This window comes from Chelonus insularis, unplaced genomic scaffold (genome assembly GCF_013357705.1).
Source record: "Chelonus insularis isolate UGA/USDA-ARS -01 unplaced genomic scaffold, ASM1335770v1 contig_54_pilon, whole genome shotgun sequence".
NCBI classification, from domain to species: Eukaryota; Metazoa; Arthropoda; class Insecta; order Hymenoptera; family Braconidae; genus Chelonus; species Chelonus insularis.
In genome coordinates this window covers 220583-245321 of record NW_023276637.1, presented here as the reverse complement: position 1 = coordinate 245321, position 24739 = coordinate 220583, and positions in this window count along the sequence as shown.

Below are 24739 nucleotides of genomic sequence, written 5' to 3'. Positions count from 1 at the left end.
CGATTTCATAAAATAGTGGGATATCTTCTAATGGCTACATGACAATATTATTTACTGATATAACATTGCCATTGATACAGATAACTTTAACTAAGTTCACCTTATTTGAAGTATTAAAACCTATTGGAAGCATTCTGTCGAATTTTTCTAAATTACTTAAATTTTGTTTACGTTCAATGATAACTTTTAAAGGATCATAGTTTCGCTCATTAGCTTTCGCACCTATCATAAATCTATAATTAAAATGCAGTTGATGTTTGTAAGCAATTGTTCGACAAACATTTTTTCTGTTAAATGATACTTTACATGTAATTTTTGCCTCTCGATGCTTTCCTTCATATCGGATAGATGACATTCCTGAAAACGGACCAGATTGCTCAAAAATTCGAGGATAGTGTATTAAAAAGTGGTGTTGGGGTTTTAAACATTGACCAAACAATGTGACTAAAGAATCGAGGTAGTCAGCTATCATATTTTGTAAAGCTAACTTCGAATTCTGAAATAAACTTTTACTCAGAGACATTTCAACAATTCTGTGTAGTTGCAGAATCAAATCCCATTCTTCTATATCATGAGGAACTAAATGATATGTTATCATTGGCAAATGTCGTATAAGAATAAGCATCTCAGCACCATACATCGATAAACATGTTTTGGATATATGAGTCGCCAAAATTTCGGGTGGTGTATTTTTGTAGGGCCCATAATCAAATCCTCGAACCAATTGATTTAATTTGTCAAGATTAAAGTATTTTTTGATAATCAAATTATTTAAAATCAAACCAATATCATATGGGCAGATTCCCTCTAAAATATCATGTAAAAGATACTGATGTATTACAAGTAACGTGGAAATTTGATATTTTGTGAAGAATACACTCTTCTACAATTCCGGTTGCTTTAGAATCGTTTAACAATAAATCTGATTCATAATTTGCTCCATTTCTAATAAAATTTTCATCTTCATAGAAACATTCATGGATGTTTTCTTTTTTAATTTTGCAAAATCGACGATATGAAGACGCGTTAAAACTTGATAAAATAAGAATATTATTTTCTAACTTAGACGTCAACCATGGTGGTAAACATGGGAGAGAACAATATAAAGCTCCACATTTCGCGATACCTTTATGACTGCCTAGTAGATTATTTGTCTCGTAATCATTAAAAAACAAATGGATAGGAAAGACTACTTTATAAGTATCATTGGAATTGATACTTCTCCATAAATTATACTAAACAAAATTCGAAATTATTTCTGGATTTTCTTGTAAAGAACTCATATAGTTAACAATTTCTTTGTGCATTCCTGGTAATTCTAAAAATTGTTCGAAAACATTTTTAAATAGAATGAATTGTGCGTAAATCTTTTTTTGTTTCCGTATTTTTTCATTTTTCGATTTTACGAATTTCGTTATCTCTCCAAGGAGATATTCTTCTGGTTCACTAAAAGTGCCTAAAGTTTTAAACATTTGAAATATATTTCGCTCAGTTAATTTACTACTATGATGAGAAATCACCTTATTAAAAATATTTTCAATATTCAATAGGAGTTCGTTATCCTGAATAGATTTTCTAACCGATGTTAAAACATCATTTTTGAGCATATCTAATATTTCCTTCATGGAATCAAATGTATTATTGATTATGCAAAGAGATCTTTTTCTATTAACGTCGGTATAGCTGTATAATTAAGCGATGTACAATAAAAACTTTTTTTCGGCAGTTGTACCTGTACGCTGATAATCATGAGAATTTTCGCCGCAATAAATAGGCGATAATAAAATCTTGATTTTTTAAAAAATAAATGGAAATGAGTTCTGAAATATTAACTAAATTATTTTTTCAAGTTAAAGCTTTGGATAATACACTAACGATCTAACAACGATGGCAATATGTCAGCATAACTTTTATCTTGTAGATCTTTAATGTCATTACATTATTCAAAGTTTCTTATAAGGAAACGTTTGATAGTGGGCCATCGTTTATTAAAAGAATCAATATTATTAGGATATAAGCGTGAAAAATTAACTTTAATCTAGAGGAAGATTCAATTTATGATTTTATTATTATATATATATGAACAATTAACTTTCCAAAACCAAACATACTAACTTACCAGTTCAATCCCTTGTTGTACACCAAGTGCTATGATATTTTCGATATATAAAGTTGTAGTGATGCCACTTTGTAGTATATTTATCCGAGCTTTGAAAGTATCATTCCAGTATTTCAGTACAGTTTCTTTAGGATCGCGATGAGTTTTTAACCATTCAAGTTTTTCTTTTTCACTTTCGAAATTATAACAGATCACAATGTTCAAATCTTTGCATCTTTTACTTTGTGGTTTATATACTAAAAAATCACTTACCATTTTGATTCTATTTTGCACTATAAAATAAACCAGAGACCATTCCATCATTGCCAATTAAATTTAAAGTTTAGATTTGAGAAAATAATAATATTAGCAACCAAAATCGCTTATTTTTGTCATATATCGTTCAGTTAAAGAAAATTATGTTGTAAACCGTACTTGTACTCAAATATATACTGTTTTTCGGGATGAAGTCATGGCTGTGTGCTCGGATATTTTCAAAAGACGTTTAATTGTATAAGTATTTATTAACACATAAACACATAAAACTCTCTGCACGCTGTGGGCCAAACCTATACTTATTGTAGTTTTCTGTAATGGGTAATATTAACGATAATTTGTGTCACTGATTAACACTGTTTGAAGTAACAATCATGGAAGTAACAATAAAGGAATTATATATCTCATCAAAAAGAGCCCCCTCCTTCTGGGCTGTACGAAAATTGGCTTGACTGTTAAGATTTTATAAAAACATGAAATTGTGAAAATATTGAAATTATTTAAGCCAATTAATAAATAACAGTCATGCTAAGTTTTTGGTTGTTATGCTTATTGTGTCATTAAACGTACTAAATTTCTTTTCAAAAAAAAAAAATCCGAAGAAAATAATTCATTTTAAATATTGTTGATTTGTAGATTTGAATAATTTGCGTGCAATGATTTTAGGACTTTTTGTAATTTCATCATTGTCTTTATTTATGTTTGGCGCGCATTTTGGTACAGCGCAGAAGAAGGGAGCTCTTTTTGATAAGATTACACCATTTTTTGTACATATCAACTAAAAGAGAATATTAAAAAAAAAAAATCAATCTGTTCAGAAAATATTTTAATTATTTGTATATTCGCGCTCGAGCAAAATTAACTTGTTACCAACTTCATAATCTGTTATATATAATAATAATAAACTCTCATTCTTCATTTTTGCGCAACAAAATTTTCTCAATTTCGTATATTATGAATGAAGCAATGATAATACTTGATAGTATGCTTAATCGGAAGTCAACAATCGCTTTCCAAGCAAATTCTTATTTTTGGCCCATGTTTATGTTATAATAAGAAAAAAATTTCAAATTTGAATATTATAACCTGCAAAAATCATCTCATAACTTGTATAGAGACACTGTAGTGCCTCGTCGTGACGTAAGAAATAAATAGCGGTTATGTATGCTTGGCACCCGAGACACTACCGTAACTCCTGATTTGTTACCGGAGTCTTACATACCGGTTATTTTTTAACAAATTACAAAAGCGACGGGGCCTTGTGAGAAAGAATTTCTTCTCGTCAAACTGTGTATCATATTCATTAAATGATGCTCTATTTTACCAGGCCATCTGGTGAAATTATCTGTAACAACAAGTAAAAATTGATTTCCAGAAGATGTTTTAGTATGAGGACCAAAAATATCAACGGCAATCCTTTCAAAAGGAGAACCAACATTGTAAATTTGAAGTTGACAACAAGATTTTTTATGAGGACTTTCTTTAGCGAAACAAACTTTGCATTTTTTACACCAAATCTCGACATCTTGTTTAAGAGTTTTCCAGAAAAATCGTTGACAACTTTTTAAAATTGATTTATTAATAACAAAATGACCACCAGAAGGCGAATTTAGGCCTCATAAATTATTTCATTCACTTTAGTTCGAGGAATGACAACCTGAAAAATAACATGAGAAAGATTTGGAGCTTCCCAACGTTTAACTAAAACACCATTTTTTAATTCTAAAGAATTCCAATAAAGTAAATAAATTTTAAAAGTAGGATCCAAATGTGGAACATCATGAAACACGGAAACTTTATTAACTTACCAGTGGGGAGATATAGTAGTAATCCAAGAATCTGTTGGAGATATGGTGATAACTGTACTAGGTAAGCGCCGTTACGGCTGTCCTTGCAAACCATTGTAGCTTTTATATAGCCGCCAGGGTTCATCTCCCGTTTTATATGCTCACTGATAATAATGAACTCGCTTAACTCAACGATCAGATGATCGAGTCTTTGATACACACCCAGGGGCAAGCGGATTGCATGATTTTCAGAATTTTCTAAATTATAAACATCAGTAACATTTACTTTGAAAAAATCTAAAAGATCATTATTATGTATGAACGTGAATAAAACTGTATCATGTTTTAACGATAAATTCAGAAAATTTATTGAAATACTTATTTCTTCTAGAGACACGCCCCACTCGCATGGAACTTGTCTATTTGTAAAGCCATTTTTATTTTTGCTGTTGTAATTTTCGATCAACTCTTGATAGTTGATCATTCATTTTAATTGTATACCTGGCTTTACCAGGTGTTTTACAATACTTACTCCTTATCCCCACGATCGGAATCCTACGCGCACTCCCTCTAAATCCCCTCTCCCCCTCTACAGGCTCACCACTTCCTACCTACCCAATAATTTATTACACACATAGTCTATCGGATTGCATCTGCCGCCGACTTACGCTCTAACCATTGTATCGCATTTGTACGAGGATACAGGGAAACCGCAGAAAACTTGTGTCGATACAATCAGCTCTTCGAAGAGACCCTCCCACTCACGGTGGCCCGAGAAAAACCATATAAATGATATTGTCCCGGCCGAGAATCGAACCCTCTACCCATGACGCGTCAGGCTGACGCTGGGCATTCCACTTCTCACATTCATTTTGATAAACTGTAGAACATAATATTTCATACATTTCTTGATCAAAGCGCGTCAATACGGAATCACAACTTTTATTTAACATGCTCGTTAATAATTTCGTATCGGACGATTGAAAATTCTTTACAGTCTCTTCAGGTATTAATACCATTTTTTTAACATGTTCCATTTTCAGCCGTTGATCAACTTTGATATTAAGCTGCCCAGAATAGGTGCCAAAAAAATCGGTAAAAAACCACACTCTTTTTGTAAAATTATCTTCGTTTTCCCCTTAGCACTTCCACACGAAGCTCAGAGCCGTAGGAGAGTAACGTGCTGCTTTAAAACGTGAAATGTTAAGAGCACATGCGCATATATATCGTACCAGCTGCGGATCAGCTTTCTTGAATATAGCCGCTCGTTGTTCTTTGCTTAGATAGAATAAAGCACTGAGTATTGCTGCTTGTTTTTTGGGTGATGCATTTAACGCCATCACTGATTTATAACTGGTAAATTGTGATTATGTGTGCTCTTATTTATAGGTTTGCGCTGTACATTAACGTAATACTTCGGGTCCTCTGAAAAAATACACTTGCGATCATCCTTATAATCGTTGCTAGTTAGTAATTCTTTGAATTTAAAAGGAAGAAACTTTGGATAATTATTATAATTTTTTTCCATTTAGCATAATAAAATATTATTTTCGAGGAACGTGTATCACTCGCGTGATGTATGGTACGAAGGAATCTTTTTACGAAAACAGTTTTATCATGACCTGTAGGATCACAAATAATTGTAGTCTAAGGATGTTTTCAGCGTGGATCCATGATTATAAATGTCCCCTAATAGAAAGTGATTACTATTTTTATGTTATACAAGCTTCAAGAGATATACAACATTACATGGCTGTCAGCATCTTTTTGTTGACGGTCATCATAGGCCTTATCACCAGGGTTATATGATCTCTTAGGACGGGCTCTGAACGTACTCTCTGGAGCATACATATCTGCGCGTAGCAGCCGTAAACACGGCAACGCGTTCGTGCGTAGCTTCCTTCAATCTTATTTTTCCACGCGACGGGCGGCAGCAACAGGCCCTCCGTGCTGGGCAAGACTGAACGCTCGAAACGACGACTCTCGAGCCTGGTAATATAGCGGCCCGTACCACTTCAGTCAATCGCTAGATGGCCCACCAAGGCCCTTTAGCCAAAGCGTACCAAGTACGCCCCTGTACGCATGCTCTCATAAGTAGCGCGCTCGAAAAAATAATTACCACACGGTTACTTCACAAAAACTAAAATGTAGTGTTATTGAAATTCATTTTTATATAATATATCAGAAGAAAAGCAACTCGCAATTAATGCAGAAATTAAAATCTGAAAATTTGGAGGTTAGGTGGAAAATATTTTTATTGACATTTAATTACTATAGTGATTTTACACATAAATGTTTACATAAAATTATTCGTAATAGTTTTACTACATGTTATAATAACAATATTTCTTAATAATTCTTAAAGCATTGCTTCACGCACAACGTATTTATTAAAAAATTAGCACAATTCTTGAGCGATGATTTCGACGTCCATATCTGATACAGCCGGGGATGTTTTATAGACTGTGACCAGTTGTTCGAGATTTTTTGTCATCATTTTCTTACGTTGAAGATAAGTAGCTTCAGATGTATATATAAATGCGACAGGCAATTGTATAGTATTGGAAGTATGTTGAATTGCCGGTATTTCATTTCTTAGAGCTGCGACCATCAACCCCATGGATTCAGTAATTACAGGTATGCTTGCTTGGAGTTGTTCTGGACGTATTCAAGAGTACTTTTTTGAATGAAGAATTGGCGAAACGCGTTCTACGAAGAGCTGTTAGGAGTGTCTTGTATTTCCACCATTCTCCCCCGTATTTCGTTCCACCCAGCACCATAAAAGTATATGAATAACCAGTATACCTGTTTTCTCTATTGATTAATTTTCGGTAATCAAAATCAGAGTTGTCAAAACACTTAATAAACTGCGGGAGATTCTCCATGAAATCTTGCCGATTTTTAGCATTCAAAAGGGCTCCTTAATATTCAACATCGATGATTGAAACACACGCTTCAAAATTATTGCTGACGTGATTCAAACGCACACCTGTGATTTTTAATTTTGATCGTGAGGCGTTTAACCCGTAAGTTGTTAAAAACACGAAAGATTTCTCCGCGGAGTGTGTGTTACGTCCTGACCAATTATCCTGAAATCAAATGACATTTCCAAGTTTAGGGAGCTTTTACAAATGATAGGTAAACAGGGAGTCAGTTTATCATAAACACGCTTGACGGTTGTGAAGCTGCCGATAATACAGCGCTCTCACCTTAACGCGTTGAGAACCGCGAAAATTTAAATAGGGGAAACCGAAAAATTTACCCGACGTGTGGAATATTAGATAAATAGATGAACGAAAGGAAAATATAATAAAGAAAAAGAAAAGAAAAGAAAAGGAAAAGAAATTAAATACTCACCGTTGAAGCCGCTGGATTGCTCATGATTGAGAAAATAATGCACACACAAACAACACAAAAAAAAACTCCAAAAGGAAAAGGAACACTAAATTAGTCAGTCCCCCCCGCAAAAATGTCACTAGGGATAAATGGCTGGGTAGTTATTGGAAGTTTTTAGGGATCACCAACATCACTTTAAAATCCAGCAAAACCTCGTCACTCAGGATGGTGATTCCTCTGCCGGTGGGTAAAGTGGGCTTTGGTGTCTCCTCCTGGAAAATCGAGGATAGATGGGCGCGTCCCCTATGGTGGTCCTTAATGATCCTACTCATCTGCAGCCTCCAGCCCGCTCTGATGCCTTGCCTTCTGGATTTACCCATGAGGGCATGCACACATGGTTCTCACAGTTCACTTTAACTTGAAATTTCACAACAGTAATCCAAAAATATCCAAACTGAGGGTTCACTTGAGATCCAACTACAAATAGCGTTCGCTCGAACTATTCTAGAGAAACGTCGAAAGGTAAAAATTCGCGCACTTGTGAAGTAAATAAATTCAAACAAATCGAGTCTAGGAAAATGGGGAAAAAGGAACGTCTCCGCTCTGGAATGTTGTTTGCACGCGTTATACAAAACTGCGCCTCAGAACGACAAACTCAGAAACGTAGCGTGTAGAGATGTAGGAATAACTGCACGCGTTATACAAACTGCGCCTCAGTCATGTGGGTGTAGAGGAGGTTGAGCGTAGGTAGTAGTAAAAAAAAAGACTGACAGATAGTTTTGAGGGTTTTATTAATTATAATGAATTTATATACCTCACAAGGAGTGACAAATTTACTCTTTGAGATTTGCAGATCAACTGAGGAGAAAGATCACGTCAGCGACGACGGCGGCTCGGGAGCTCCGTGCTCGACGTTGCTGTATCCATGGTGATACAGGTGCAATGTCAGGACCTTTCGGGCAGATTTGACAACGTCGAGCCTTCTGGACCTTATCGCTGACGTCGGCTTTCTTCTCGCACATTTGATATTTTTCTTGAAGATCAAATTGTTTTCTTTATGATACATTATTTTCAGGTTTTCATGAATTTTCAGGAGCTGTGGTTCTTCGCGTTTTTAATTATTTGTAACAAAATATTAGTTTGTTACATTAATACTGCTTATCACTAATTACTTAGAATATAGTCTTGGGAACGTCCGGTTAACAAATCCACATCTCACTTTGTTTAAACTTTTGCCTGACGCTGCGTGGGAACGCGCATCAGTTGGTGGACGTGTGTGTGTGTTGACATACACACCCTTCATTTACGTATTCCTATGTGAAAATAAAAAAAATGTAAAAATTAGGGGATTTTTGGGGTCCTATGTGATACGGACGCTTATGAGGAACATACCTGCCAAAAATCGGCAGGTAAATATTCAATATTTATGGATTTGTTTAATAATTAAAGTCGCTCTCCTCTTCATAAGGTATTAGGAGAGCATAAACGCGAGAAGGTATTGTTAGCCGTGCGCCCCACTCTGCCGGCCTCAAGGCCCCCGTCCATCCCACCGCGCTAGCGGTGACGGGTGACCTTGCCGCGTGGCAACCTTAATGCTATTTTATTTGAAAACTTCAGATTGCGTAAAAATTTTATAAAAACAATAAATTCTACCTTAATGGCATGATTAATTTTTATTAAAAAGATCCCTGGGTTGTCAGGGAATCAATTTGATTATACTTAAAATTATAAGATTAAATTGCTAGACACTAAGTCCAAGCGCGTGCACATCAGCTTTCGCCTGCTGCACGTACATGTGCGTTGGACTTGGTGGTGGTTGTAACCTATCTGTTTAAAGTTGTAAATGTAATAGTATATTTATTTTCGTCACTTAAAATCTTAGTGAAGTTCGTCAGGACGTAACAGTGTGTATTTCTAGGCTGCTGTCTCGGAAGTATCCATCTCATCCTGTTGATCGCTGAATGCAGAAGATTTAAATTGTTGTCTTGATGATGCCATGTTATAACGGTTGGTTGTTTCACTCACAACGACACGAGACTTGCTTAAGAGCCTTTGTGATTCAAAACATTGGGACCACACAATGATATAATTCAAGATTGCATTTTAGTGACCTTCAATTATGTAACTTAAGCCTCTGAAAGACGCTGATTTCTGCAACGCTAACGGTTTTGATGACTTTGTATTTTATGAAAACGATCACGAGGAATAACCTTGAATATGATCGTTGCAAACGTAAGAATTTTTAGGAGAGAATATAATATTTCTTTCCTTAAGAGCAACAAATATGCACAATATGGAAACATCTACTCCTGCATTTTACAACATAATTCTTTAATCGCCAGTCCCTAAAGAGCTTAAAAGTGCGTGCATTCTTTAACTACTAATCAGCTGTAGAAGTTCGTCTTTTATTATTTAACATAGTTGAGTCAAACGCGACGCTTTTCATGATTACTTTGTTAACGCTTGTGCGTTATCTTCGTGATCGATAACCAGCGATTGCTCGGTTTATCCGGAGTCTAGACTTGAACGATGGAATAATTTATCACCGCCTTGTTTATTGAGACTATTTAGACGCATTATATTACTTGTGTCATGTCGTTTATTATCCCGTGCGCATACACGCAGTTCGTTGACATCGAACTTTTCGATTATGCATGAAGCCGCTGAGGCTTGGATGAGCAGTATTAAAAGAAATGCCACGTGTGTTTTGCCTTTTCTCAGTTATTATCGTAAGTTATCCTTAATTAACTTCCCAGTGGGAAGTTATAGTAATGGGTCCGATTTTGCGAATCGCTAATTTTGACATATCTCGACGTTTTAAGGTCCCCAGAGTTGAATACGATAGTTTTTACGTGGACGTCTGTGTGTGTGTATGTACGTATGTGCGTATGTTCGTACGTGCGTTCGGAATTATTTTTCGCCTCGATTATCTCGAGAACAAAAAATGATATCGATGTGGGACCAATTGCGTTCGACGCGTAATTACGTAACTTAGAACTAATTAGATTTTCAGCGAAATCGGTCTAGCCATTTTTTATGCAGAATCAAAAAACTGGAAAAAAAGGAAATTACTTGAATTTTGCAATTTATAAATTATACCATTTTTTAAACGGAATTTCGAGATTTTTTGAAAAATATGAATATCAAATGTTTAGAATAATTGTACAGAAATATGATGACAGTATTTCATCGAAAAAAAGAATTTTAAAAACAATATCAGCAATGAAAGAATTTTAAACTCGTGTCAGGATTGAGAAAACAGCATTAGAGACGCTATAATAGTCAATAATAACTGTCAATAATATGGAATTGTGTTCATAACAATTGAACATTGTTACTAAGAAGTGATTATTGACCATAGTAATATTCAAATAATAAGTTTGAAATTGTTATAAACAATAGAAAAAGGGACCCTTTCTATATATATGAGTACTTTTAACGCATAATTTTTTCGTTTACTCAAAAAATGTTACCAACCGTATGCCATAAATGAAAACATACTTTTTTCGTGTATAACAATGAAATTTGTTGTAGATAATAAGAAAAAGGATCTATGAGGTACATTCGAATTCTTCTAACGCACAATTTTTTCTTTTACTGAAATAAAATAACTAACCATATCAAATGAATAAAAACAGACTCATTTCGTTTATAACAATTCCATTTGTTATAAAAAATGGAAACGGGTTCTATTCAAATTGTTTTTTTATTTTTTCCACTAGGAAGTTGGTCGTGTGGACCTTTCGGGTCGCACCCAGACCACAATCATCCCTATCATTAAACGGTTAGATTAATTTAAAAGTTGAGATTCTTTCAACACCTGGCATAATGAAAAGAAATGAGCTAACTATATTTTTAATTTTCAAAAAGAATTTATTCACTATTGTCGTGCGATATTATAGTGTTGAGGCTAGCCTGCATAGCTTTCAGAGATATGATACTTAAATGTGGTAACGCTTGTCCTTCCTCTGAATGTTGTCCATTAGCATCGACATGCTCAAAAATTTTTAGAAAAAAATTTTTGAAAGCTGATACAATTGATATCTTACTGCCGCGCGGTGCATATCGGTGGTCTTTCAATCAATCATCAATTGCGATTTCGTGGTTAAGATTCCAGGAGCAAAAACGTAGGCACATTATAGATCACGTGGCACGCCGTAAAGAGATCCAGTTACCTTGTGGTACTTCAGTCGACGGTTATTATTATAATCTGGAAACTCAGAAAAAAATTGTATTTCAATTCCATGGTTGTTATTAGCATGGCTGTAGAATGTGTTATCGCGTAAACAGAGATCAACAACTTCGTACAGGCGAAACATTTGATTACGTTAAACAACGTATACTCTTATTGAGGAGTGGGAATGTAACTTCCGACAGTTTTAAAAAAATAATTCTAGTTTGGAAGTATCTATTAATTCTTACCTTTTATTACAAAATACACTTTTTAAACCACGTGATGCTTTTTTTGGTGGACATACAGAAAACTTTGTATCATCACGTAATGCTAACGGATCCGAAAAAATTAAATATGGTGATGTATGTTTACTCTACCTTTACGTGTACAAAACAGGTAAATTTTCCGTTGGACATCCTACAATGTACGTGGGCACTGAATGTGATAAAATTCTTCAAAATAGAAATAATTGTGATCAGATTAAAGGGCTTGTAAAATGTACTATCTTACCACCCCGAGACCTTCTATATTCTGTTTTACTAGCAAGATTTCACGGTAAACTCTTATTTGTATCATGCAGAACATTTGCTGAAACAATGGATCAGAGTAACTGTTATCATAATGATATAGCCGAGTATGTATTACCTGGTAGTTGGTTCGTTGACGAAATACGCAAAGCTATAGAAAAAGTCGATAAAGTTTTAAATGTATTAGAGATATGGAAATATGAGATGATTCAATATAAACGGAACACAGACGTTCGAGGTCTTTTTACTGATGATGTTAACACCTCTTTAAAAATTAAACAAGGAGCAAGTGGCTGGCTAAAACAACGTGAAAATAATACTACTGAACAAAAATTAGATCTAGAAAATTGTGAAAAAGCTGAAGGCATTAAATTAGGAAGAGAATAAACAATACCTACTCCCGGTTTGCAATCAGTTGCAAAATCATTTCTAAATTAATTATGGGGTCAATTTGGGCAACATGAGAATCTTACTCAAACTGAAATAATAAATAATCGTGTTAAGCTTATGGAATTACTGACAAATCCTGAGATTGATATTACAGGTTTATACTGCGTTAATAATGATATTTTGTATGTGTCATACGTACAGAAAGAAGAAGCTCTTGAAGCACACCCTACTACAAATATTGTCATAGCAGCTTACATAACAGCCCAAGCTCGTTTAAAGTTATATTCTTATCTAGAAAAATTAGGCGCTCGCGCTTTGTATTGTAATACTGTCCCAGTCATTTATATTTCTGATGGAAATAGTACAGATCTTGAAACAGGCAACTATCTGGGTGATTTAACTGATGAGCTAGAGAGCTATGGTACAGGCAATTACATAAAATCTTTTATTTCTGGTAGCCCGAAATTTTATGCTTACATCGTACAAAAGCCTGATGGCTCGACAGCTGAAGTATGTAAAGTAAAAGGTTACCCTGAATTGTACAAATAGTAATTATATCAATTATAAAACAATACACTTGTTGATTACTGGTGAGCATACGGCGCCTATAGTAATTTCGTTTGATGCAATTAGACGAACATCCTTCAATCAGGTTGTTGAACGTCATGAAACAAAAACAACCCGTATACAGAATAAAAAGCGGCGCATTAAAGACATGTTTCCAACACTTTCTTTCGGATATTGAACAAGTAGTAAAATATAAAACATCTTTTAATACCGTAGCACTGTATTTCTATAATTTTTACTATGTATTTACAAGTCATGATTATGTTGGGCTGATGTAAACATACTTCGAAATATATCAATAATATGAAAAATTTATAATAGTGTATTTTATTATATTTAATTACATTTGCAGAAGAAAATTATTTGTTATGAGCACGTGTATATGCTCCGGCCATCATGCTCCGCTGCTAAGCAACGGCGTCAAACATTGTTGTGTAATACACGTGACTCGCAGCATTAAATGTATGCCTATCTTTTTTCTATGCCTTTATGTTTTGCTGTGTTGTGCTCTCACTCGCACAATTTACAGCTCAAGCGCCACTCCTGCAACTAAAAGGAAGGTGGAGCATATATATTGGCGCGTAGCGGCCGTAAATACGGCAATGCGTTTGTGCGCAGCTTCCTTCAATCTCATTTTCTCACGCGGCGAGCGGCAGCAACAAGCCCCCCATGCGTAGGCCCTGGCTGGGTAAGACTGAACGCTCGAAACGGCACCACTTTTGCGCTCGACCGTGGTAACACCGCGTCTGCTTATCGTATACCAGCCGAGAGAATACCCCCGCAGTTAACCGCTATATGGCTCGTTAAGGTTTTTTAGCCGAACTACACCGGGTACGCCGCTATAAGCATGCCCCAATAATAAATATTGCAAAGTTTTTGTAATTCGAGGAGAATAACATTGAAATCATTACATAAAAATTAAATACTTACATTTAAATCATTAAATACATTATAATCGTTAAATAACAATAACAATGAACACCTGTTTTAAATTCTTTATCCCCCACCCGCAATCTCGCCACCCCACGCAACGCTAGGTGGCTATCCCTCACTCCCTGTGAAACCGCTTCGGCTGACACAAATTCATCCCCACTTTGTGGGGTCCGCCAAAATGGCAGCATTCTACTAGAGTCAATTTCCATCCAGATAATATAGTTAGTAACTTTTTTTCAGTAAGAGAAAAAAATTACGTTGGAAGAACTTGAATTAATAGCTTAGATTTCGTTTTTAATTATTTATTGCAAATCCAGTTTTCATGTTCTTCATCTTTTTCAGTTAGTTATAACTGACATCAGTATCCATATAAATGAACTTCCGCTTTACATCATTCATATTTTAAGAATATCAATGCTCTGCAGTGGTCTGGGTGCGACCCAAAAGGTCCACACGACCAACTTTCCAGTGGAAATTTAGAATTTATCATGAGATTAAATTTCTGTTCCTTTATAACAATTTAATTTTTATAGAAAAAAAAAACGTTGTTAATCATGATACATAGTCAAGACAGGAGCCACATATGACGAATACAGGCACGCGTAACTGGAAGATCTAGGTTCGAGTCCTGATCTTGATGGAATATATTTTTCTGTCCTATGATAGTTGTAGTGTAGTCTATATGCGTTGGATAACATGGAGGTGCATACCTAGAAAGAAACTTCTTCCGACGAAAATTCCCGTTGGACAAATTTTAGTACCTTGCATTAAACCGGTCTCCAATTGTTCATGACAGATTAAATTGTTATAAACGAAAGGAGTGAGTTCCTATTTATGTCATATGGTTGGTAATTTTTTTAAAACTAAAATTTCTAATAACGTCTTTAAAATTTTCTACTATACTTAAGGTAATCATGTTGTCACACACAGTTCATCGAAACATCGAAATAAGCTCTATATTACAGTCTCAAATTGAACTACAAACGACACTTTTCTTTTTTTTTATATTCTTATTGTTATTTTCGCTGAAGTTGAAGAAGAATGTATTCTAGGATTAGATTTCTTAATTAAGTCTTGTTTTTAACTGAATTCAAAGATCTTCTTAATAAAAAATTCTTAGAAAGTAATAAAGTTGTTTTAATTAATAGAATCAGTTCTTCTTTGAATTAACTTCTAGAATTCGTTTTAGATTTATTTGAAAGATCTTCAAAATTTTTGGATGACAATGATAAATTTCATTTTAGAGGATTTTTATTGAGGAATATAGATATTTGTGCGAAAAATTCTTTTGATTTAGAAAAGTGCTAAATTTTACAACATAGAGTAGAAGGTTGGAAATGCACTTTCTGTCAAACAGGCTTCTCGTCGAATTACTTTACATTATAGGGATAAAGTTGATTCAGTTATGAAGGAAATTGAACAACAGAATGCAATAGGACCTTGTAATGGTCCTTTGGTTTCTCCTGTTGTTCTTGGTCCAAAAAAAGTGATAAAATTAGATTTTGTGTTGACTATCGTAAATTAAACAATGTCACAGTTAAGAATTTAATACCAATTTCACATCAGGAGGACATATTGAACATGGTTGTTGGTGCTCAATAGTTTTCTACCGTTGATATAAAAAGTGGATATTGGCAAGTTAAAGTTGCTCCGGAATATAGACCTAAAACTGCTTTTTGTATTTGGAATGAGGTTTGGCAATTTAAGGTTCTTCCTTTTGGTTTGTGTAATGCTCCTGCTACCTTCGTTAAACTTATGAATATAGTTTTAAAAGGTCTTCTCGGTAAAATTTGTTTAGTTTATTTGGATGATATTATTATTTTCAGTAAAAGTCTTGATGAACATTTTATTCATCTTCAAAATGTTTTTGAAAGACTTTTACAAGCTTCTCTAAAGATAAATCCTAAGAAATGTATATTTTCCCAAAAAGAAGTTATTTTCCTTGGACATGTAGTTTCTGGTGAAGGACTCAAAGTTCTTCGAATAAAATTTCTGCCATTATTAATTGTTACTAAAAGTAAATCTGAACTTAGCAGTTTTTTCGACCTTTGTTCTTATTACAGGAAATTCGTCAAAGATTTTGCTACTATTGCAAAACCTTTGTGTCTTATTAGTCAAAAAAGAAAGACTTTACTGAGGATAATTTAGCTTTTTAAACGTTTCAAAAATTGGAACAAATTTTGACTTTTGCTTCAATTCCGAATTATCCTGATCCAAATTATCCTTTTGTTCTGGATACTGATGCTTCGAATGTTGGCATTCGTGAGGTGTTTTTTCAAAAGATTATTTTTGTTATTTTTGTTAAATGTTTTCGTCATTTTCCTCTTGGTAACAGGTTCACTATTAAAACTGATTATGCCTCTCTCACTTGGTTACTTTCTTTCAAAAATCCTCAAGTAGCTCGTTGGTTTGAAATCCTATTCCAATATGATTTCAAAAGTAGATATATAAGAAGAGTTCGAGATCCACCTGCAATACCGGCCGAGGTATAAAGTTGGTTCCGATCCGCACTAATTACCAATCGCATCAACTTTTGGCGGTAAGTTATCGACTTACCGACCGCGATAAGTTATCGACAGCGATATTTACCGATCCTTGATTAGCTATTATTCTTCTTAATTCGTGCTACTGATTTTTTTCAGGAAATTAATGAAAACGATGCTTCTTTTTTCGTGTCCACAATTTATTTATAGCAAAAAAAAAAATTGATTGATATATATCATAATAATAATATGATTATAATAATATAATATGTAAATTTTTCCAATATATTATGTTAGTCATCTCATTTGCACACTGAAGGGTTTATATTCTGTTATTCGATTATGTAAGATTAAGCAATAGGCTGATGTGTTAGCAGGAAAAGCTTTTGATGATTCGACCTCCAGTCGAACATCAACTGATCTTGATTTTAAGGATTTATTCCGTTTAGAACAATCGATTTCTACAAGTGGTGCTATATCTATAAATTTTCTTGTCGTTAGCAGAGGTTCTGCTCCTTAATCATAACATGTGGTTTAAAAATCTTCATACATATCATATAATGAAGCAAATTGATTGTGACTTATGTCAAGATTCATGTTACCATATGGATAGCATGGTAAATTGAGGAAAAGTTTTACATCCCTTAAATAACAATGTTCGAAATGAGCTGCATCTTTTGTAGCAGCATTTTCGCGTGCAGTTTGAAATCCTTATATAACATAGCGTGGCTTTTCCAGTTGAGTTGATGTTTTTACGACCCATACGTGTTTGGTTGTGTTCGGCAGCATTGGATATTCATATAATTCCCATGATCTGGAACTCACTGTAATCGGTGGGTTTTTTGCAATGTAACTTAACAATTCTACTTTTCTTATGTCTGCAACAGTGACATAAGGAATGATCCATTCAATTTTCATAAGCGTGATCGTCTCTTTAGGTGCCGCTGCAGCTTGTACAATTGCATTAAGATCGGTATTTGAACGAGTAAGTATTAATTCATGTTTGGTATTGACAATTATGCGATAATAATTTTCAGCAAATCCCAATAGCATATGTAACGGTATCGAAACATCAAAATATCTTTAATTATTGAATACTCTTTTATTATCAGTTACCCAACCTGCATTATCTATTTTGATTTCAAGTGTAAACATTTTGTTACAGTTTCACCACGTAAATTTACCAATCGACCGTCTTGATCAACAATGCACAGTTGTAAATTATGTATTGTTTGTAAGGTGGTTGAAAGATAAATGACGTTTAATGGAACTTCAATAATCTCATATCCCGGTGGAACTGAGGGGAAAAATTCGTGAATCGTATATACCAATTGATTATTCATGTATGCTCCTGGAGTGATATTACATTCAATCCTTAAAGCATTAATTTTCAAGATAGACACTGACAAATCTGATTTGTAAGTCAACTTTGGAAAAATAACTCGTGGACTAAAGCCCAACAAACTACTCATAGAATCATGCGGTTTGAAATTTATTGATGCATTTTCACTGTAAACTTCACTGTGTAGTTCATTATTATTGGGCTTAATAGAAATTGATAATTGAGTATCAGCTTTCTTCAAATAATTTTGAATGTATTCAATTTCATAGCTTTCTGTAGTTATTTTAATACTTTTATCTTCACCATTGAGTGTATAATAAAATTTATTATTGCCGTTATCAATATTTGGAATGGAATTGTAGGTTAACAATTCCACAAGTCCTAGGGTATATTTTTTAGATGATGATAATTCAATTGGTGGAAAATAAAACGCTTCTAGAATGGACGTTTGTCCAGACAATGTTAACGTGAATGAATCATCCATGACTGATGCTTATTGGAAAGTGCATATTACTTATACATTTTCTACGCAAAAATTTAAAACACCATAATATATAACTTTATTACTACGTTTTTTGTATGCCACCCAATGTGTTCCAGGTCCAGTTTTATCATCGACATTAATAATTGCTGATTCATTTTTCTACGGTGTAGATTTTGGAAGATCATTTCGCATTGAAATACCACGAAAATAGGGTATTTTCATGATTTTTACATATTTTTTAAGTTCAATATCAGTCAGTGCACGATGGGGTAAATTTAAAAGTTTTTTTTTTCGCCGGTTTCAAATACAATCCTTATCCTCTCTTGTGCGGTTTTAGACGTAAACCTTTACCCAAAGCTATTGCTTCCATTTTCTCGTTATGTCGTTTAGCTCCTTCTAATTGACGTTTGGCGTCTCCAGCATCATTAATTGCTTTTACAATGCCAGCAGCGCCACCTGCTACAACACCAACTGCACATAAACCTGCAAATAGAGGTATAAGAGGTAAAATACCTCCCACTTTCGGCGGCATTGTTATAATACGTGGAACTTTGATTTTTTTCTTTCCGCCAGCATCGCAAACAGTTTTCCGTGCGGTAACTAATGCAGATTTAAGGGGCTCTGAACTGGAATTTAATATAAGCTTTGCTGAATTAACAACTTTTCGCAAATGTTTAACTTCATTGTCTTTTTTGTTTTTCTCTTTCAAACCCATGTCCAATTTTGATTTAACTTTCATGACGTTGGGAATTCTGAAAGCAGCAATTCGTTCAGCAATATCTGCGTCTCTCGCGAAATCACGTTTCAAAGATTTTCCAGCAAGTATTTTATCAGCTGCGTTTCTAGCTTTAATGTTATCTCGATTTTGCGAATATGCTTTCATTACTTTCATGATGATTGTACCAGCACATGGTGACTCCTCTTGAACAGTTAGCTGATAAACCACTTATTAAAGAGGAACCTTAAAAAATAAAAACAAAAAAAGGAGAACCTAAAGAAGAAGTTGAAAGCAAGCAAGAAAGCCTGGCACCTGATTATGGAATAACTGATGATGAATCTTATACGACAGCAACAATTACCCATCAAAGCACTCCCATTAAAGACATACCTGTAGTAAGGTATTTAAAGATGTTCAATTCTAAGCTCTTTTCCAATGACTTACATACAAAGTATGGTATAAAAAGATGAAAACATGTATGGCAGAATTATCAGTATGACAAACGCCTATCGGAAGCATTATCTTCCTGACAGAAGTATCAGAGTAGATAAGAATTTAGAAAAATTCACCGACATCATCAGTAAATATGTACCAAAAAGTGGAGAAAGTTCACCACAATATATGATTAAACATAAACAAAATCATCATACTAACGGAATTTTATCAATTTTAGAGGAATTACGTGAAGCTGAAATCATTGATTAATCTGATGTATTCTACACAGCTACTCATTCTTTGAAAAACTTTCAAAGTGAGAGGTTTAAAAATGAGTGTTGTCGTTTCTGGACGACAGTTAGCAAAAGATATTGTGAAAAATGCTGTTCGTGGGCCTCCTGGGGAAGGATTCAAATTAACTGTGGATCAACAGTTTGACATGGATAATAAGAGATTGTGTAATCTCGCTGAACCAGTAGATTTGAATAATGCAACATCATTAGGAGTAATTGAAAAAAAGATTACAATTTGAAAAAAAATTTATTGAAATAGAATTACGTCTGTTACGCGAAACTGTAGCAAATTTAAGAAGAATTATTGATGAAAATAGAGGAAGAATCAAAATCATTAATGTTCAAGTAGAGCAACATATTGAATCATCACAGGAACATCGTAAACGTCTGAAAAAAGAATCGAATGAAACAATTGAACTACATGAGTCAGATCGATTACGTTTACTGAAAAAGGCAAATCGTAAAAAAGCCGAAACTATTGAAGAATTGGAAGAAAATATTCGGAAATATCTTGCTCAGCAGCATCATGAACAAGGAGAAAAAAATAAAAACTGAAGAGCTACATAGACCGGTTAGAAGAGATTGTCAACGACGACATATTGATACACGTGGTCTTGATGAAACTTGGCAAGCTGATCTAGTTCACATGACAGCATGTAAAACTTATAATCAAGGTCATTAGTATTTATTGACTGTAATTGATATTTTCTCAAAATACGCTTGGGCTGTGCCCACAAAATCTATAAATGGTAAAGATGTCGCTCATGCAATGAAATCTATTTTATCACAAGAAAGAGTGCCAAAATTTTTGCATGTTGATAGAGGAAAGGAATTTTACAATCAAGACTTTGAAGCACTTATAAAACAATATAATATCAAAATGTATTCCACATTTAGTAATCTTAGGGCATCTATATGTGAACGATTTAATCGCACGTTAAAAAGTAAAATGTGGAAACAACTTACGTTGCGAGGTAATTACCAGTGGATAGACATCTTACCAAAATGGATGACATCATATAACAATAGCAATCATAGAACCATCAAAATGAAACCGATTGATGTTACATCAGCCAATGAGAAACAATTACGTCGTACTATCTACAATAATGAACTTAAAGTTCAACAAAAAATGAAAAAAACGAAATTTAAGGTTGGTGACAAAGTGCGCATAAGTAAATATAAACATGTCTTTGAGAAGGGATACACTCCTAATTAGACAACTGAAATCTTTAATGTAAGCCAAGTATTGAACACTAATCCAGTAACCCACAAGCTTGTCGACTATCAAGATCAACCGATTGAAGGAGGTGTTTATCAAGAAGAATTGACTAAGATTCAATATCCTGATATTTATTGGGTGGAAAAATTTCTAAAAAAGCGTGGTAATCAATCTTTTGTCTATTGGTTAGGATTTGATAAAACGCACAATAGTAATGATTGTAGCTCGCAGAATATTACACCTTTTGTTTGAGTGAGCTTAGAGCTCCTCACTCCTCTTATGTTAATTGTCTGATGGTGTTTTCTCAGTTGCAGCAGGTTGGCTAGATGAAAAGCGATTAATGTGAGCTCTAATCCAGGATCTATGAGCACTCGTGCAATGTAACTCCCTGAATGTGAATTGGCTCTGACTTTTGCTGTTGCTAACAGCGTTGAATGATTATCTTGTAGATGACTTGCAATAGTTTAATTTGAACACATTGCTCTCGTCGTTGATTGTCTATTAGGTTGAATTGAATTAACGTCACTTGAGTGTTGATTTTGTGTGCTATTAGCACTACTAGTTGAATGTTGATTGATTGACTTGTGGTCATTCTTACCTTTTGATTGTCCTAGATGATTTTGCTGCTTCTGATGATGATTGTCTGAAGAGTAGTGAATGGAACATTGTATAATGTTTGAAGCCGCACTCCTTACATCTGTTTTTGTTGGTGCAAGCCGGTGTGTTGTGTCTTCCAAGACAGTTTCTGCACAGTTTCTCACTATCTACAGTCCTCAATCGTTGTTCGAGAGGCAAAGCCCTGTACTTTGGGCAGACTACGATGAAGTGACCACCATAACAGCAGTTGTTGATGTAAGATAATTGAACTTGATTACCTCATCCAGACTGGTTTGATTGGCTATCATGGACTCAAATTGATCTCTAAATGACAACCAGGAGGCACTGGTTCCATGAAATTTGGGCTCTGACGGCTTAGGGAGTCGGGCTAATGCTTTTGCTACGCCAGATGCACCACTGGTTGAGGTTGGTTGTACTGGAGGTTCTTTGGAAGCTACTTTAGCAGATATCATGGAGAAGTCTGGGACTGATTCGTTAAATGTCTTAAAGACATCTTCCACAATGTACGGATGATGAAGCTGTAGCCGAGCCATTTGAGACCGAATTTTAAAGGTCAATTGAATGGGTAGACCTAGATTCGGTGATATGATTGTCTGGATGGTACTCTCAGTACATCACGTTTAAGATTAAATTGACATTTTGAATTGTCATACGTACAGTGCATATAATAGGCTACACTACATGGAATATGCTTTAGATTACCTTCATTATCAGATTCAAGAATACTCTCAAGATTGGCATAGACAGCAAATGGCACAGGGTCTTCAATATAAAAATTTTTTAATTTTATTTCAACACTTTTTTCAGGAAGTGAAATTCGCGTATTGTTTATATTGATACAGCCTTTTTGATATTTTCCAAATGAAGTTTTAACCTGACAATGGTTGAGACATCGATCACATAAAATTACTCGACCTTTATGCTTAGAAATTTGATTTCCAACGAATCTCGAGAGATCCTTTATAAGACGAAAATAAAAAATTGAGTCAATGTTATCTTAAGTTAATTATTATTGCTAGATTGTTAGGATCTTCGAATTTTGGAACATCATGTAGAGTGATAGGACAGTTAATACCTTCATCTTTTAGCACACTTTTATAATGTAGGTATGAACTTGTTCTTGTAGAATTTATATAAGCTGGATAAAGTGCTGCAGTAACTGCCCAAAAGAAACAGCAATCATCATTATTTTTAATATTTAATACTGCTTTTTTTTGTTGTATAAACTTTGGTAGAGGTGCAAATGTAGATTGCCAAACTGATAAAGGTTGATAACGATTGATACTGACTTGCAGATATTCAATTTCTTTAACTGACCATCAGAATCTCGTTCTTGAAAATCCTCGACTTTTGTTAGTAGTTTGTCAACAACATTTTCCAGGAAATGTATTTTTATGTCTGTTGACGGCAAAATTGCTTCATTTCTGGCATTAAAGTACTTAATTTCTACAACTGTTCCATCATTTATTAACTTCCCAGTAGGAAGTTATAGTAATGGGTCCGATTTTGCGAATCCCAAATTTTGACATATCTTCACGTTTCAAAGTCCCCAGAGTTGAATACGATAGTTTTTACGTGGACGTCTGTGTGTGTGTATGTACGTATGTGCGTATGTTCGTATGTTCGTACGTGCGTTCGGAATTATTTTTCGCCTCGATTATCTCGAGAACAAAAAATGATATCGACGTGGGACCAACTGCATTCGACGCATAATTACGTAACTCAGAACTGATTAGATTTTCAGCAAAATCGGTCCAGCCATTTTTTATGCAGAATCAAAAAACTGAAAAAATAGTGAACTACCTAAATTCTGCAATTTATAAATTATACCATTTTTCAGACGGAATTTCGAGATCTCTTGAAAAATATGAATATCAAATGTTTAGAATAATTGTACAGAAATATGATGACAGTATTTCATAGAAAAAAAAATTTTTAAAAAACGAAATCAGCAATAAAAAAATTTTAAACTTGTGTTGGGATGGAGAAAATAGCGTTGAGGATAATAAAACAGTCAATGATTATTGTTAATAATAAGAAATTGTGTTCATAACGATTGAACATTGTTATTAACAAATGATTATCGATCATAATAATATTTTAATTGTTATAAACAATAAAAATAGAGATCCATGCAATATATTTGAATTCTTTTAACGCGTAATTTTTTCTTTTGCTACAAAAAAGTTACCAACCGTACGATATGAATAGAAACTCATTCTTTTTGTTTATAACAATTAAATCTGTTATAAACAATCAAAATAGAGATCTATGCAATATATTTGAAATCTTCCAACGCGTAATTTTTTCTTTTGCTAAAAAAAAGTTACCAACCGTATGGAATTGATTATAGTAATATTTAAATAAAAATTTTTTAATTGTTATAAACAATAAAAATAGGGATCCATGCTATATATATATTTCTATGAGTACTTTTAATGCATAATTTTTTCTTTTACCAAAAAAAAAACGTTTCCAACCGTATGAAATGAATAAAAACATACTTTTTTCGTTTATAACAATAAAATTTGTTATAAACAATTGAAAACGGGCTCTATTCGAGGTGTTTTCTTATTTTTGCCACTGGGAAGTTGGTCGTGTGGACCTTTCGGGTCACACCCAGACCACTGCAGAGCACTGATATTTTTTCATTACTGAATTTACAAGCAAGGACCAAGTTCACTTTTAAATTTCCCTCACTTGTTACTATATCTGTCAACTTTACGGTAATCAGCTTTTCAGCGTCCAATAAGAAGTCTCGTAAATTTAAATGTTGCAAGTTAATAACAACACGAGTGCAAATTCGATTTTGGAAAATATTTTCTCAATCTTTCCATCGAATTAATTGTTCCTTTGATTGAAGGATTCCTTCAACAATTGAATGATTTATAAACTCTTCATGTAATGTTGCGAGTGCTGCAATTATCGATTGAATTCGTAGTTTTTCACTGACCGATGTACTACTTGATTGCAAATGTCCGTTTAAAGTAATAATATTTTTAGCACTAATTCGCAGCCACTATATAATTAATAATTCTACTAGATTCATGATTCAA